Genomic DNA, 18,349 nt, shown 5'->3' on the forward strand with positions numbered 1-18,349 from the left:
TATTTACTGTCGCCGGGACTGGGCAATCTCGGATTAAGGATTGGGTATTGAGATTAGGATTGGGGATTAATAATCTTTAATCTCAATCTTTAATCCCACATTTTAAATTTTAATTCTTCGTCCCTAATCTCTAGTCCAACTAACACCATCAATTTTAGTCGAAAAGTGGGATTAAAATGGGATTAACTGACTAAAAAGTTGTAAAGTTAACTTCCCGTTCTAAAATTTATTGCATTTCGTTCAGTTTTATCGCTAATTTTTAGCCCGAGTCAGGGCTTATGGAACCATCATGTCCGTCCGTCCGTCTGTCCGTCTTACGATAACTCTCGTTAAAGTCATCCTACCGACTTGAAATTTGGTACACATGTTGTATGGGGTAAATGAGGAGTTAAGTTCGAAGATGAGCCAAAGCGGTCAAGCGGTTGACCGGTGGGGGTCATATAGGTGGGTGGGTATTATGCACCAAAATTTCAAAATCGTCTCAGAAAGCAGAAATTTGGCACTGAGGTTGCTAATGGTGTCTAATTGAAGAATATGAACTGAAATTAGAAAAATTTGCGTCTGGAGGGACCCGAGGGGGTGACCCATACCGATTTTTGAAAACCATTTAATCCAGCTGAAATTTGGTAGAAAAGGTGCTAATAGCCCCCAATGGAAGAATATGAAGTGAAATTGGTAAAATTTTAAGTGGAGGGACCCTATCGAGTGGTCCATACCGATTTTAGAAATTGTCTTCAAAAGATGAAATTCGGTACGATGATACTTAATAGCTTCTTATGAAAGCATATAAAGTTAAAACCGAGCAAAGTGAAACAAAAGTAACCCCAAAGGGTGACCCACACCGCTTTCTAAAAGTTTCTATTTTAAAAGTTAGTAGCTGGTATTCGGGATATATTTGAGTACTAACGTGAAAGTCCAATGTCATAACGAACAAAAGGACCCAGTAGGGTCACCCCCCTGGTTTGGAAAACAATCGTAGAAGACTAAGAGTTGGCATAATCCTGTTAGAGCAGCTTAATAGATTTTAAGATTCTTTTTGCAAGGAGGACCCAGTAGGGTGACCCATACTGATTTTTGAAATTGGCCAAGTAAGCTGAAATTTTGCATGCTGGATCATGGGAACATTTTTGACGTTTAAACATCAAAAATATCAAACTGCAGTTCGCAATTGCGAATTGTAGTTGGTACTGGTCATTTGACAAAAATTTAGAAGCGGACTCTGTCCGGGACTCTGCCCGAGTCAGGGACTCTGTCCCTGACTCGGGCTATATAAACACTGCACACTGTAGGTTTTTATCAACTGACAACGTAACGTGACAATGAGACTATATGACTATCCGTCACAGAGTCTCACTTTATATTCAACAAAACTGCGTATATGTATATATTAAATAGGACAGGGCAACAGGTTTCTTTTCATGTTTGGAAAAGTTTAACTTGATTTATTAAAAATGAATAGACAATTATAGAAGTTGATTCAAATTTTACTGGACGAGACACAAATGTGGAGAATCGGTTGGATTACTTCAGGGAGGACCTTGGGGTTAACTCGCATCATTTCCATTGGCATTTGATCTACACTCTGGAAGACCCACGAGGACGTCGGGATCGTAAAGGAGAGACGACGAGTTCAGCGGCCCTAAGCATGACGAGGTATAAAAAACTTCCAACTTGCCAGACATATTTTTTGTAACTATTAAAATTGAATTCGGATGCCTTCCATGTAATGAATTGAAAGCGACCCATCAAAATGGTAATTAAATAATATATTACGAGTGTATGGAACTTCCTTTAGATAAACATCGAGAAACGGGCAGGCAAATTCCAAGTTTCTACTAACGGACATTCTGGTTAATTGAAACATAAGACATAACAATATCTATATATTATAATTTCGAAAAGTCCGTCCCGTGAAATTTTCCGTGACATTCCTGCATTCTGATTGGCTGCCGGTTTTCTACCTCCACCAATCAGAGAAGGGATATGAGCTACGAATCTGATTTCCAGTATCATTTTCAGTATGATTATGATTTTCAGTATCATTTTCAGTATGATTATTATTTTCGGTATCATTTTCAGTATGATTATGATTTTCGGTATCATTTTCAGTATGATTATGATTTTCAGTATCATTTTCAGTATGATTGTGATTCTCGGTATCATTTTCAGTATGATTATGATTTTCAGTATGACTATGATTTTCAGTATAATTTTCAGTATGCTCATGATTTTCAGTATCATTTTCGGTATCATTATGATTATACTTCTCAGTAACGTTTCTGTGGAACATAAAAAAATTCTTAGCAACCTAAAAAATCCTTAGCAACATAAAAAAATTTCCTTGGCAACATAACAAAATTTCCTTAGCAACATAAAAAAATTTCTTTAGCAAATAAAAAAATTTCCTTAGCAACATAAAAAACCTATCAGTACAGCCTTGCTCAGCCCGAACCAGGGTTGATTAGTAAACCCATGTTTGTCAGAATGTTATACTATTTTTTACTAGTTCTTGTATTAACTAACGTCAGTTGGTATTATTACTTGGCATCAAATACCACGAACAGTGGAGGCTGTTCGTATAAAAATTTCGAAATTCACCCTCCTCAATTCTAATCGTATGTTTTTTTCGACTCCACACTAAATTTTACCTGAATATATAAATTCTTAGAAATCGGTATGAGTACCCCTTAGTGCCCCTCTGGTTACCTTTTGCTCATCTTTGACTTCATATAATTTCATGAAAAGCCATTAAGCATCACCGTTCCGAATTTCAGCTTTTTGCGACAATTTATGAAATCGGTATGGGTCACCCCAACGGGTCCGCGAATATGAAATTTTACCGATTTCACTTCATATTCTTCCATTACGGGCCATTAGCATCCTCTATGCCAAATTTCAGCTCGATTGGATGATCTGGAAAAATCGGTATGGGTCACCCCCCTCGGGTACCTCCGGTTGACTATTTATCCAATTTCACTTCATATTCTTTCATTAGGAGCCACTAGCAACCTATATGCCAAATTTCAGCTTTCTACGACAATTTTGAAATTTTGGTGCATAATACTCCACCCACTCGGCTGACCCCACTGGTCAACCACTGGACCAATGTCACCCATCTTCGAACTCGTTTCCTAACTTTGTCCAATATGCATATGGTCAAAATTTCAAGTCAATCGGTCAACTCGTTCGAGAGTTATCGAAAGACAGACAGACAGACATGACACAATTCGATAAGCCCTGGTTCGGGCTAATAATTTTGAGAAGATGGGGTTATCGCGTCGTTGATGCCTCATGGTGGTTATCGGAGCTTGGCGGCCTGGCAGCGGTTATGTTGGGAGGCTTTCTTGTAAAAATAATTCTACCATATTCAGCTAAAAATAAAAGAGCAAACCCCCCACTCCGTACTCGATATTGAAACCGGAAACTAACTCAGACTCTCCCTCAGCGAAATCAAACGGAGTACGATTAGTTTCCGCAAGAATAGAACCTAACCAACATAAAAAAATAGGAAAAGACACTAAAATAAATCAAACTAAACTTTGATACAAATGGAATTCATTTAAATTAAAAGAGCCAATAACAAAAATAAAAGACAAAAAAATTAAAGCCATTCTAACTTCATATGAAATTGTTTGCGCTACCCGCGGGTTGCACCAAGTAAAGCATAATTTCTATTAGACGACCACCCTCTGGCTATTAAAGTATCACACCAAATTCTAGTGCAACAAAAAAAAATAAGCCCCTAAATAAAAATTAATAAAAGAAGAACTAAGTGGAACGACTCTTCAAAGCAAAATAACTATAAATAAAGAAAAAACTGGGGCAAGTAAAAAGGAACTAAATTAGAAAGAAGGGGATGGTTTGTTCTTTAATAAATAATTTAATTCCGTCCCCAAAAGATTGTAAAATACCAGTAAAACCAACCTTATTCGGACCCTTACGAATCTGAATATAACCTAAAATTTTACGCTCAAGTAACACTATAAATGCGACTCTAATTAAAACCCCAACCACTAAAAATAAATAAGAAAAACTATTATAAATAAATTTAAAAACACTACAAGTAAAATTAAATTTTATATAAAGATTCTAAATCAATTGCACTAATCTGCCAACTTAGTAAATAAATAATTTAATATTTAATCCTTTCGTACTGTAAGGACTGAGACAGACCTTGACTGGCTAGTGAGTAGCCAGACGCCACCCGAATCATCATTAATTATGTATTTATATATTAACATGTAAGCATTATCTAATTAGGTTACGTTTACCTATCAGCATCAGGATTGACTTGCCCAAATGATTTTTCATATATATCGCGCGATTTAGCCATAAGTAAATACATACTTGCACATAGGTCTTTTGTTGCTTTTTTTTCTGTGTACTTAGGTCTTTTCTGAATTGAGCATCGACTGCACTTCGGTCGTTTCTGAATTAAACACCGACTGCACTTAGGTCTTTTCTGAATAAAGCATCCACTGCACTTAGGTCTTTCTGAATTAGTAGACGATATATAATAAATTTAAATATACTATTATAGCCTTAATTGATTAGTTATTTTAGATTAATCTTTGATTATTTATTCGTTAATTTTTATTATTGATTTTAAGTATATTAATAGTTACGTTATTTTTTATATACATATAAATATGTATATATATATAAATATTTTATTTATAAATAAATGTATATATTTATACATATGTATATACTAATATATATATATGTCTTTATTGCATAAATAACCATTAGCTCTTGCAAGTCACAATCATGAGTTAGTTACAGATAAATTTTAGATAAATTGTATAGTCAAATTTTTAATTAACATAATTGTGATAGTAGTAGTAGTCAGGGGAGTAGAGGAAAAACCAAACTATGGTGGTCAGTTTGGAAAACCTCTACCTGAACTGGAAGGTTGCCCAGTTCACCATTCGGCCCTGACTACCTGTAAACCCAGGTTCGACCAGTGAATGACAGAGATTATAGGCGATTTGCATATCGGGAAAATGGTGACATCCCAAATGAGTAGGCGCCGTGCTGGGCAGGGGCACGACGGGTATTAGGCTGGAGTGGAGCATCCATGGACCACAAACTAACCAAGGACCCATTTCAGGGTTCGGCCTAAGTGACCCCATAAAGGGGCCATGATACACCCCACAAACTAACCCCTCCCATCGCAGCACATGACAAAGTCATGGAACCCGTAGACCTAGCCCAGCCGCCCCCACCAGCACTGCGCACACTCACTCTTCCGCCGACCACCCCCACATGTTCACCACCCTAATTTATCAAACAAGGTCTTACCTGGGGGAGCTCCTCTAAGGCGTAAGATCCTCCCGTGCACAGAGTCCGGTGAGATCCATCTTCGCCTGATGGCTCAGCTTGTCGTTGCTGGACGGGTGTGGCAGGAGGTGTCACCAGGCACGCAGAGGGGGGGTGTGAGTGGACGAGGCTCACATGGTGTAGAGGCCTTGGGACACACTTTACTAGCCTGGCACACCCGCGACCCAGATGGAAGAGAATCCAGATGCAGAGCGAGAGGGAGACACGTTGTGCACGGTTGGAAGTCAAAGAGGAACTCTCTTATTTATGCAATAAAGACATATATATATATATACTAATATATTAATATAAGCTTATATTTATGTATATATATATATATAATATATGATTAACCATACATATGTATATAATTATAATATATATATATATATATATATATATATATATATATATATATAAAATAAATATGCTACGCGTAATATTATTAATATGAATAAAACTCTAAAACATCTTATAATGTAGTAAGAAAAAATTAATAATGTGCCTGAAAAAAGGGCTATTTTGATAGAATAGATCATGTATTTGTACCTTTATTTATAAATAATAGAATTACACTATTTCTGTTAAATTCAAAATTTAATGTTCATTTAAACTAATTTATAATTTTATCGGGCTAGCCCAGCCCCCGCACACTTAGTATAAAGGTAAGCTAAATAAGCTAAAGGGTTCATACCCCTTCTATAAGAGTCAAATCTCTTCCTTTTTAATGTTCTTTAAAAATTATCAATTAACATTTATAACTACTACATTTTTAGGTACTTTAATGGCGGTATCGTCTAATTAATGAATTCTTTGCTGGATCGGCCTAGAGATTAACCTAATGAGATTTATTCCTTTAATTTTAAGAGACCTTAATTTTAAATCTACAGAGACAGCAATCAAATATTTTTTAACCCAAGCAGTAGCTTCTGTAATTCTAATTACAGCTGCATCCTTTACCCTTCAAATAAAAATTATTATTTAGAAAAAATAAACTTTTTTTAAATTTTTAACCCTGTCTATTAAAGCAGGCATAGCCCCTTCCATATCTGATTTCCTCCAGCGAATACAGATCACTTAAAGAAGGATGAAGATATGGTTATTGGTTCAGTATAGGGAAATGGGGTTCCAAATGCTGTGATTGGCTGACGGTTTTTATGGGCATCCGCCCATAAAAACAGGGCCGTGGCACAACTCAATTTTTCCCAATCTCAATTTCCCCATTACTTGGAAATCTCACTCCTTTCTTGGCACCAAAATCAGGTGTCTCCTTTACCATCATTCTTGCTGCCAAACTCGGAAAAGCTGAGTAATTAAAAGATTATTTAATATCCTACAAATTAATTTTCTGACATCCACTCAATTACATAAATCGCTTCAACTCACCACAAGTTAAGCTCTAAGCTTCAACTCTCGGTAAGTAGTAAAAGAATTACTATTTTCCTTCAACAATGAACGGTGGGACACAAATATGGTGGTGACACGTTCATTTTTACGAGTGATTTGGATGATTTATTGCGATTTATTGGTACAGGTAACTGCTAAGGACAATTTTTCATCCATTAATTTGCGACCTCTCTGCCGTGCCCCCACCAGAAATCTGTGTCATCGCCGGCCAACCTTGTAAATAACAACTTTAACTGGATTCTGCAACAATAAGGACCAAGGAACTTGTATTTCGTAATGCACTATATTTTATTGAAGTATAGACTCATCAATTACCATTAGTTGTTGTTCGTGACCTGGTAACAGTGTGAAATTGTCGGAAACTTAAAGTTTTACAAGATTCAAAAATAGTTTCTCATATAATGAACGGTGAATACACATATATGTACAATCATGTATGGTGAAAACACGCTCATTGTTGGAAATTAAGTTCCACTAAATTTATTTTTGTGAATTGCAGATATAATATTTGTGCCAATTGTTACTCAATATTGTGACCTATTGCCCCTTCCTCCACCAGATCCGTGTCTCCACCGGTCAATTTATCTGATCTATCAGTGTGCGTTTATACAAAGCAAATTCAAATTATATCTTCACATCCACTCTTCGCTACAATGAGCAGTCGATAACTAAAATGTATCAATTTTATTACAGGTTCACCTATTTGGCCAAACAAGGGTACTTAAAGCAATGTGACTTTGTCAAGACTATTAAAAACTTTCAAAACTTCGCTTAAGGTAAATTTTATTTTGATCTTAAAAATAGTTTCTTTCCTCTAGAATTAAAAGAATAATGAACGGTGGAGACACATTAATATGGTGGAAACACGTTCATTATTGCAAGCAACTGTTACATCAATATTTCCTTGTTATTGTGTTTAATTACAGACTCATCATTACTAATGAGACCTTGTTCGTGACTCGGGAATAGTGTGAAATTCTCAGGAACTTCAGTAAAGTTTACCAGGTTCAACCATAATATTAAAATAATAGTTTCTTATCTCCAAAAATTAAAAAAGCAACGAACAGTGGACACACACATGTATATGGTGGAAACACGTTTATTTTAATTACTGATTCGCCTTCATGTACTCAAATTCAGTGTGACTTTATCAAAACCTTCTTCAAATCTTCTTAAAATAAACAATTAACGGTGGAGACACATAAATATGGTGAAAACACGTTATTTGTTTCAAGGTTTCAAATTACTAATTGCTTGTTATTTTTCGCAGGAAATCCAGTTGCTCAAAACATTTATTTGAATTTAATAAACCGTCGTTTGTCACGGTCCGAAATATAAAGTGTTGCGGTACTAATTGTGATAATTCTTGAAACCAAGAAAATCGTAATTACTCCTTTCTGCCAAAGCGTCAGGTACAACTTCCGATGCAAAATAACTCATTTCTCCCATTCTTTTTTCCTCTGATAGCTAATTTTAGTTTTTTTAAAGGTTCCAGCAGTGGTGTAAAATTCTCGACATCGATAAGGAAAACGTATCACCTAAAACTGTCGTTTGCAGCCTTTTAGCCACCTTCAAGAAATTTCTCAAAGAGTTTTACCGACCTCTCCACCCCATTCGTGTCTTCACCATTGTCTGTGTCTCCACCGAAAGGGGGGTGGGTTAATTTATCCTTTATATGAACAAGAAGATAAAGATTAGAAATAAGTTTCACTACAGTTTGAAGTAGAAGAACCAGAACCACATTCAACTGTTTCCATTTTCCTTATATACTCAAGGCACGAAAATTATTGCTACTATTTATAATAAAATATTTTGCAACCGGGAAATTATTTCGATGTTTGTAAAATTAAAGTAAAATTGTATTTATGCTAAATCAATTTTTGTTGCAATAAATTTGGTTGTAAATCTGCATCACAACAACTTTCAGTTTTTAATTAATTATTCGAACTTAGAAAGTCGCAAAAATTCTCCATTCGAGATGACGAAAATCTGTACAAAAATTAAGTCACATTAAATCCTGAGCATGGTTGTAAAACTGCTCTGACATATCTTGTCGTTAAACTTACTTAATAATTGATGATGGTGGGTGGGTGTGGTAGACACCGAAGCACGAAAAACTGTTTTTTTGTTCTGGGACGTAAAATATAAAGTGTGATGAGAAGAGATGGTAAAGGGTAAAGCGAGAGACGGATGGTGCGCAGCGAGTGCTTCGGCTTCATTTATGCGGCATCAAAAATACATGGAGAAATTTGAATTGCGATATGAAATATGAAATATGAACTGAATAATACTTTAGATGTAATAAATAAAATTATACCTCAGCGTAACCCCTTGGCTACAATTGAAGTGTGGAGTCCTTGGAAGGTCCCCTCTCGTCTGATGTCACGTCACCATTGAATGCAAGTTAATGCTATAATTATTATACCGAATAAAAATAAATTTATATTTATTTCTTGAAATCATTTTACAATGCCTGTGGTTAAAATGAAAGCGCCTGTGGCCCCAATAAGGGGCCACGGACTTTGATCTACTAAGTGGAATGAGTGGTCTCTCTTTACTGTCATTATGTATTTAATGTGATGTAATTTCGCTAGCGTATAGTGTTGATAACACCGCAAAAACGTAAGATTGGATTATAGCGACAGCAGACTCCAAAGTTAGTAAAAGAATTTGGGTTAAGATTAATCTAGCTAAAATTAAATTAGAGGCGGCTGCTGTTTGGTTTCCTAAAAGAGTTATTAGTAAGTGCCCTGCTACCATATTAGCTATAAGTTGGACTGCTAAAGTTAAAGGTCGGATTACATTTCTAATTGATTCAATTAATACTATAAATGGTATTAATAAATTTGGGGTGCTTTGGGGTACTAAATGGGCGAACGTATGTTTGGTGTAATTTAGTCAGCCGTACACTATAAAAGTCATAGAGGTAATCTTAAAGTTAGGGTTAAAACTATATGTCTTGAAGCTGTAAAAATATACGGAAATAAACCCATAAAGTTATTTATTAAAATGAATATTAATAAACCGTAGTAACGTTAGAAGTAGCTCACCTGTAATAATGATTTAGTTATAACTTGCCCCAAAGGTGCAGAAAAATGCAACAAAATAGATACATAATTTTTGGCAATTATGCACCAATGGTGCAGAAAAATCCAACAAAGTAGATGAATAATGTGTATGCAATATTGCACACATGGTGCAGAAAAGTTAAACAAAATAGATCAATAATTATTATGCATCGGTGAACGTCCAAAAATTGTGCATCACTAGTGCAGAATTACCTACCAACGATCAACGATAATTTTGAAAAATTTATGTCAAAATTGTCTAATCAAATCCGCCGAGTAGTATGCATTATTGGTGCGTTTTGCATCCCCCTTCCCAATTATTTCGCATCATTTTGTGTTACCGATTGTTAGATGTCAACGGTGCTATTAATTTATTAAAAAATTTGATTCGGTTTGTTCAATACCAATGGTACGCCTAACTTATTCTATAATGGTCAAGGGGATTTTTAAATAGCATCAATTGATGCAAAAAACTCGTTAACAGACGGACAGACAGACAGACGGACAGACAGACGGACTAGAGGAATTCAATAGCTCTCATGCTACGCAGGGTGAGCTAATAAAGAAAGCTGAGCTAAAGAAATAAATGGGATGGTTCTCCCTACTGATGAGTGGGGGCCTAATAATATTTTAAACTCATCATGAAGTTTTTTGCAAATTCTTGAGGTTAATAAAAAAATTTATTGGCGGTGGCTCAAAATATAGGGACTAAAATCATTAAAACCATTAATGATCTAATTCAGTTTAAATTCAGTTCAAATCCTGCTCAAATCGACATTATGGAAACACACAAGAAAATAATATCAATATCGCCCCCTGACATGAAACCCCATCAACTAGAGTATATGAGACTCTTGCGTAAAACAGATCGACTTCTCTCAGCATTCACTGGAATACGGATGAGTTTTCCAAACAGCTCAACCTCAATCCAAATTCCAATTCCAGGGACACCCGTTTTGCCCTCAACCGTGGACATCCGACTCCCACGCCTTGAGTTACCAACATTCGACGGGACACTGAACGATTGGGTATCATTCCGCGATTTATTTGTCACTGCTGTTCATGACAATAAATCGCTTAGTAAGTCTCAAAAGTTAACTTACTTAAAGTCGCAAGTTAGGGGTGAAGCATCACGACAAATTTCAAGCATGATAATAACTGATGGCAATTATGATATTGCGTGGAATTCACTTCATGACAGGTACCAGAATGACCGGGAGATTTTATTTGCAATTCTCCGCAGATTCATGAACCAGCCAGTAGTTCAACAACAATCATCATCGTCCCTTCGCCAACTTGTTGATGTATCACAGGAATGCATCAGATCCCTGGACGTCCTAAAACTCCCCACAGATCAATGGGACGCCCTACTCTTATTCATCATTTTATCAAAAATGGATTCGACATCCAAGGAGTTGTGGGAGCAGTCGTTGAAGGACAGCTCCATTCTCAAACTCAAATCTCTCTTCGACTTCCTCGAGCAGCGTGCCCGAGCCCTCGCCGCAAGTGGTACGGAAGCCACGCCCAGTAAGACCTACAACAAAAAGTCTGGGAATGGTAACAATCAAAGCAATCATCGTCCCCTTGTTCATCATACCAATTCTCCATCTCATTCTTCTTCCCCATGCAAGGCTTGTAATAATGAATCGCATTATCTTTACAAGTGTGAAGTCTTCCTGTCCTGGTCACCCCAACAGCGAATCGACTTCGTCCGGAGGAACGGTCTTTGCTACAATTGCCTCAAAGACAATCATAGCGTCACCGAGTGCAACAACAAGTTTTAATGCAAGACATGTAGCTCAAGGCATCACACCCTCCTCCATAAACCAGTAGCAAATCGACCCGTCAACCCCCAACCACAGCAGCATAACCCCACGGCAGCATCGGTCCCAGCCCCAGCCCGTGTCAACTTCACATCGATTCCCCAGCCAGTTGCAAACGAGTTTGATACTCTGCTGGCTACCGCATTGGTTCAAGTAGCTGATCGCCATGGTCAGTACCACACATTTCGAGTACTTGCCGACAACGGAAGTAATACAAATTACATCACGGACTCCTGCATCAAACGGATCGGAGCTCCATTGAGACGTTGCCACACCTCCGCCACTGGGTTGGGAGGAACATACGTCGCGAACGCCACAGGAATCACGCAGTTCACTGTGAGTTCACATCTTGATTCAACCGTAACTCATTTCATCTCCAGGTGTCTCGTCACGAGCAAAATCATAGAAAAACTGCCAACTTCGTATTTCGATCACACCAAGTGGTTTCATCTGCAAGGGTTGCAACTAGCCTACCCCCTCTACTACAAACCTTTAGATGTGGACATGCTCTTAGGCGCTGAATTCTTCTTCGCTATATTGGAGTGCGGAAAAATAAGTGGACCCCCCAACAGCCCCGTCGCTATCAAAACCAGCTTCGGTTGGTTGATTGGTGGTGGTTCATCCGAAATCCCACTTATCCAGCCCAGAGTTAATGCCACACTCGCTCAATCTTCGTCGTCGACAACAACAACAATTGGCTGTGATCCCACTGACGAGAACCTAGACGCAACGCTACGCAAGTTTTGGGAAATGGACAGTGAACCATCTCATCGACTCCCAACCCAAGAAGAAACGACAATTGAATCCCACTTCAAATCTACATATACCCGCGACCATGCAGGTAGATTTACGGTTCAGCTCCCATTCAAGTCACCACGACCCAAACTCGGCTCATCACTCAACATTGCAATGAAGAGACTTCTGTTGCTTGAGCGAAGACTTCATTCAATCCAGATGCCCGTAAGCAGTATGTGGATTTCATGAAGGAGTATGAATCACTCGGTCATATGCAGGAAGTCCCTCATCGGGTGTCTCTCTGAATGACGGATTAATGGTTGGTCCAAATATTCAGGATTCACTTGTCGATATTCTCTCTCGTTTCAGACTCCATAAGATTGCATTCACGGCTGACATTAAGAAGATGTACCGACAAATAAGAGTGACCCCTGAGGACTCGAATTTGCAACGGATCTTATGGCGAGACGACCCGTCCAAACCGGTGAAGCATTACAACCTTCAAACGGTAACCTACGGCACAGCTTCAGCCCCATACTTGGCTACTCGTGTGCTGGAGGAAACAGCAGTCGTCAATGAGCAACAATTCCCTCAAGCCGCGGAAGTCGCAGGCAGGGATTTTTATGTAGACGATTTGATTTCAGGCGAACCCACCGTCCCAGAAGCATTCCAAACTCAACAAGAACTACTCAGCCTCACAAAGGATGCAGGTTTTGAGTTGTGTAAGTGGTCATCCAATTCTCAGTACGTTTTGGATGCATTTTCCCCAGAAATGAGAGAAACAAGTTCCCTCCTCTCATTCGACCAAGATTCCAGCATCAAGACATTGGGAATTTGTTGGAACCCGAAGACAGATCAGTTTCTTTTCCGCATTAGTCCTCAAGAGCCCACCACTACACCAATGACCAAGAGAATCATCTTGTCCAAATCGCTCGTCTCTTCGATCCCGTAGGCTGGTTGGCCCCCATCATCATCAACGCAAAAATCCTTATGCAGTCCTTGTGGAAGTTAAAGCATGGTTGGGATGAACCACTTCCACTAGAAATTCAAAATCAATGGACAATTCTTCGCTCGAATATGGAAGGTTTGTCTAAACTCACAATCAATCGATTTTTTATGCAAGGAACTGACCTAATCTGTCCCAGTCTTAATCGTCCTTTTCATTCTACAACAAAATTCTGCCTTGCTGGTTTTTGTGATGCGTCACAAAAGCTTACGCCGCTGCTGTGTACTTGTGTGTGTACGACGGTCAGTCCAGCTCATCATCCCTCATCACTTCAAAATCCCGTGTGGCTCCTGTCAAGACCGTGTCACTTCCGCGTTTGGAGCTCTGTGGAGCTGAACTTTTGGCTGAACTCCTGATGTCAGTCAAATCTGCCCTCAGAATTCCCATCCATTCCATATCTGCCTAGACTGATTCGACAGTGGCACTAGCATGGATCAATTCCCCACCATCAAGATGGAAGACCTTTGTCGCCAATCGGGTCACCAAGATCCAGGAGAGGGTCCCTCCCACCATGTGGAGTCACGTTAGAGGAGAAGAAAATCCTGCTGATTGCCTATCCAGAGGAATCACATGCGATGAGCTTATCATCACGAGCTTTGGTGGCATGGGCCACCCTGGCTAAGGAATCAAATTCCAATCCCCACAACCCATCATCCACAAGACTCATCAGAAGCAATTGCAGAGCAGAAGCAAGCAAGCTCACTCCAACCATTGTCAAAACTGATCAATTGCTACTTGAACGGTATTCATCATTTCCAAAACTACTTCGGTAACTGCTTACGTATTTCGATTCATCAAGAATCTCAAAGGTCACAAATACACCCGTCTCCATTATTCACCGGCGGACTCCCTGCCATTAGTGACACCACGAACCTTAGTCCTCTCATCACAACCACTGAAGTTACTTACTCTCCTCTCAGCCCAGATGAGATCAATTGCGCCAAGCTATATTGGATAAGGCTCGTTCAGCAACAAGAATTTCCAAGGGAGATTCATGCCCTCCAAGCAGGGCAACCTGTAAACTCTAAGAGCAAAATTGTTTCGTTCTGTCCTTTCCTAGATTCTGGCGGTGTGCTGAAGGTTGAAGGCCGACTCAACCATTCGGATCTTCCTGCAAGCCAGAAGCATCCAATTCTCCTCACATCCACAATCCAATTACTCATCTTCTCATCAACATGAAACACATTATCAATTTCCATGCGGGGTCCCCAGCTTTTAATGTCCACTCTGCAGCGACAATACTGGATCCTGCGACTGAAGGATGCCGTCCGACGCGAAATAGGAAAATGTGTGACCTGCACCAACTCAGAGCGAAACCATGCAACAATTGATGGGAGATTTGCCCTCATTCCGTGTTATCCCTGCCAGAGCATTTCTCAAAACCGGAATCGACTACGCCGGCCCATTCCTTCTTCGACCCATTCAGTCCCGCAGCAAGACAACAATCAAGGCATATTTGGCTGTCTTCGTTTGTTGTACCACTCGAGCCCTACATCTTGAAGTGGTCAGCAGCCTCTCCACCGACGCTTTCCTTGCTGCACTTCGAAGATTCATCTCCCGCAGAGGCCGACCCACAGACCTCTACAGTGACTGCGGCACAAACTTTGTTGTTGCAAATCACGAGATGAAGGATTTTCTCAAACTGGTCATGTCTCGCCCCACAACCAAGCCATATCCGACCATTTATCCAAGGATGGGATTGATTGGCATTTCAATCCCCCAGCTTTCCCCACTTTGGCGGACTCTGGGAGGCCGGAGGCAAATCCGTAAAGTTCCATCTCCGTCGCATCATGGGAACTCAACGACTTACGTTCGAAGAAATGACCACAATCACATCCCAAATCGAATCAATCTTGAACTCGCGCCCATTGACCCCAGAAAGCAATAATCCCGATGATTACAACGCCTTGACCCCAGGACACTTCTTGATTGGAGCCCACTTAACTCAATCCCCGAACCCACACTAGAAGATGTTAAAATTTCCCGTTATCACGCTGGCAACTTCTCCAGCAAATGGTCCAATCGTTTTGGAAGAGGTGGTCCAACGAGTACCTCACTCGTCTACAACAACGCCCAAAATGGATGTCTAAGTCCCCAACATTTCAATCGGTGCCATGGTGGTTATCAAAGATGAAACACAACCACCACTAAAATGGAAGCTAGGACGGATCGAATCTCTTCATCCTGGTCCCGACGCCATCGTCCGTGTGGTAACAGTCCGCACTTCAACAGGCACATTCAAACGCCCAATTGTGAAGCTGTGTCTGCTCCCCATCGACAACTCTACTCCAACGCCTACCATCCCGTCAACTTCTACTTAATTTTTGTTGAAAACAGTTTTTCAAGGCGCCCGGAATGTTTGAGTTCATTTGATTTATGTAATTTTATGATTATGACCATATTCTTATTTATCACTCATTATGTATGTAATTCAGATTTTGACTGTAGTTGACCATTTTCTCAACTTTGCCAGCCAATGCGCTTAATTTAATTTGCCTATCTTGCTCAGCAGTTTAAGTTCAATTCTCTTGTCCAGTCCAAATCATTCACTCTGCTCAAGTTTATTTTTACTTTTGTCCTTTTGTAATTTTCCATTACCTTGAGCAGTTCTCTATAAAAGGAGGTCATTTATCCCTCCTCGCCGTCATTCTCTTTTGTACGTACCTTGACCACGTCACTTTGTCACTCAAATCCACACGTCTCAATTTCGCTCCAATTTGTACATCAATATATTTTTAACTGAAGTAAAGGTGACTATTTATTGTGATCACTTGTGCTACTCTCATCACGACTGATTCTCATCTCAACACTCATCAACCATTCAGTCATCCCCTGCTTCCACGGTCACCTAAGGCAACATTTCCATCCAACGAGTTCATTCACACAAATCCCCACAGTGTGAAATAAAGGATTGTAGTTAAAAATAACATCTGGGTTGCATTCAGAAAGTACTGTGAAAGTCTATCTTATATAGTAAGAAGCGAAAAATCGCGGTCAGTTTCGACCTGAAAATTTTGGTTCTCCCCTTATTTTAAAGGAAGCCAAAAAACGGCGAGCACTGTTAATGGCTATTAGGTGTAGCCTCTTTAATAAGAAAAGGGGCAAATTTAAGCCGCTAACTTAAAATTTTAACGGTTAAACTCCGTTATTTTCTTTTTTCTATTTTAGTTTAATTAAAAACAAAACATTTTCAATGTTTAAATAAATAAATATATTTTTATGGAAATATTTTCAAGACTCAGTCTTCCCCTACAACTTCAACGTAGTGCTCTTTTTAAGCTATAAAAATTATAATAACTAAAAAATAAACAAACTACCCATAAAGAAACTAAATATAAGAATTTCATTCTTACGGAATTTAATACATCTGCCTTGAAGAAAACTTAGATTTATCAATAAATCCTTGCCCCCTAAAAATTCCACTCAACCTTGGTCCAACGATTTAAAATTTTTACGCCTATTATAAAGGAGTCAGCAAAAGTAGAAATAAAAGGAAGTCACACATGAACCTAAAAAATATCTAAACCTGAGGTAGAACTAATTTTCTTTATACCTTAAAGTCTATAAGAAAAAATAAATAAAGAAAAAACTAAAATTATAACAACACCAATAATTTAAGCCAAGGGTAGAAAAATAAAATTTAAGGAAATAGTAAACTCTAAGCCACCCCCAGCCAAAACTGACATAAAATTAAAATGTTATGGAATTAATATATTATTCTCTCAGCTAAACTTAAAAATACCGGTTACCATTTATTAAAAAAGAAAATATAAAAGGCGAACAGATACGTTAATGTAAACAATGTAGATAAAATATTAAGCATCCCATAATTAAATTTATTTTCCTTGAAAAAAAAATTCAATAATTATATCCCTAGAAAAAAATCCTGATAAAAACGGAAACCCACAAAGAGCTATTGAAGAAATAATGAAGTACAAAGATGTAACTGGGCAAGAAATCATTAACCCCCATCGCTCGAATATCCTGAGTGTCCCCTATAGAATGAATAAACACCCCAGCACATAGAAATATAGGGATTTAAATATAGCATGAGTTAAAAGATGGAAAAAGGCATACTCGTAGAAGCCCAGCCCCAAAGATGTTATTATTAACCCAGCTGACTTAGTTTGATAAGGCAATAATTTTTTTTAAATCATCTCAAAATTAGCCCCTAAACCGATATAAATAGTCAATACCAATAAATAATAAAAAATTTTAACACCTAAAGTGTAATTAAACCGAATTAAAATACACCCCGCTGTAACTAAAGTAGATGAATGCACAAGAGCCGAAACTGGGGTGGGGCTGCTATAGCCGCAGGTAGCCAAGCAGAAAAGGGTATTTGAGCTCTTTTTGTTATAGCTGCTAAATTACTAGAAAACTATAAAAAAATACTCGTATGAGATAACAAACTGCGAATAAAAAAAATTCCATCTACCAAAATTCAGTAGCCATGAAATGCATAAAAGAATAGCTACTCACCCACACGGTTAGAGAGAACTGTAATTATACCCGCATTTGCTCTTTTTACATTTTGGTAATAAATTAACTAAACAATACGACACAAGACCGAGTCCATCCACCCAATAAGATTCTAATTATATTAGGGCTTAAAATTATAAAAAATACTCAAGACAAAGAAATATACTAAAAAAATAAACCGAGTTAAAAATTGTCCCCCTCATATATATATATTCTTAAAAAAGTACTAAGAAATAAATATTACGAGCCCTGTGAATCTCAAACTTATTCAATCAAAAATAAGAATTATAATAATAGAAGTTGATCTAAAAGAAAAATTTCCATTCAAAAATATGTTTCAGCAGAAAGAAAATATAAAAACCAAACCGCATACTGATTAAGCTAGCCACTAATAATAAACCCCTAAATAAAAAGGTAAAACCAAATAAAATATTACTTAAAGGGCTCCCCATCTATAGAATCACAAACTAAAATTTTTCTTAAACTATTTAAATGAAATTATTTAA

The 18,349-nt window shown here is 38.1% G+C and overlaps 2 long non-coding RNA genes across 3 annotated transcripts; both read left to right on the forward strand.

The window, feature by feature from the left end:
• The first annotated feature begins 6,898 nt into the window (after positions 1-6,898).
• LOC118433739 lies at positions 6,899-7,485 on the forward strand. Its single transcript, XR_004833542.1, has 3 exons — positions 6,899-7,137; positions 7,229-7,327; positions 7,423-7,485. It is a non-coding gene; the product is annotated as an uncharacterized LOC118433739 (long non-coding RNA).
• A 196-nt stretch (positions 7,486-7,681) lies between these two features.
• Positions 7,682-8,889, forward strand: LOC118433738. 2 transcript variants are annotated; one of them, XR_004833541.1, is made up of 3 exons: positions 7,682-7,734; positions 8,000-8,141; positions 8,218-8,889. It is a non-coding gene; the product is annotated as an uncharacterized LOC118433738 (long non-coding RNA). The 2 variants fall into 2 exon arrangements; XR_004833540.1 differs by lacking the exon at positions 7,682-7,734 and adding an exon at positions 7,901-7,939.
• Positions 8,890-18,349: the final 9,460 nt, after the last annotated feature.

The sequence above is a fragment of the Folsomia candida genome, unplaced genomic scaffold, assembly GCF_002217175.1.
Source record: "Folsomia candida strain VU population unplaced genomic scaffold, ASM221717v1 Fcan01_Sc086, whole genome shotgun sequence".
Taxonomy (NCBI): Eukaryota; Metazoa; Arthropoda; class Collembola; order Entomobryomorpha; family Isotomidae; genus Folsomia; species Folsomia candida.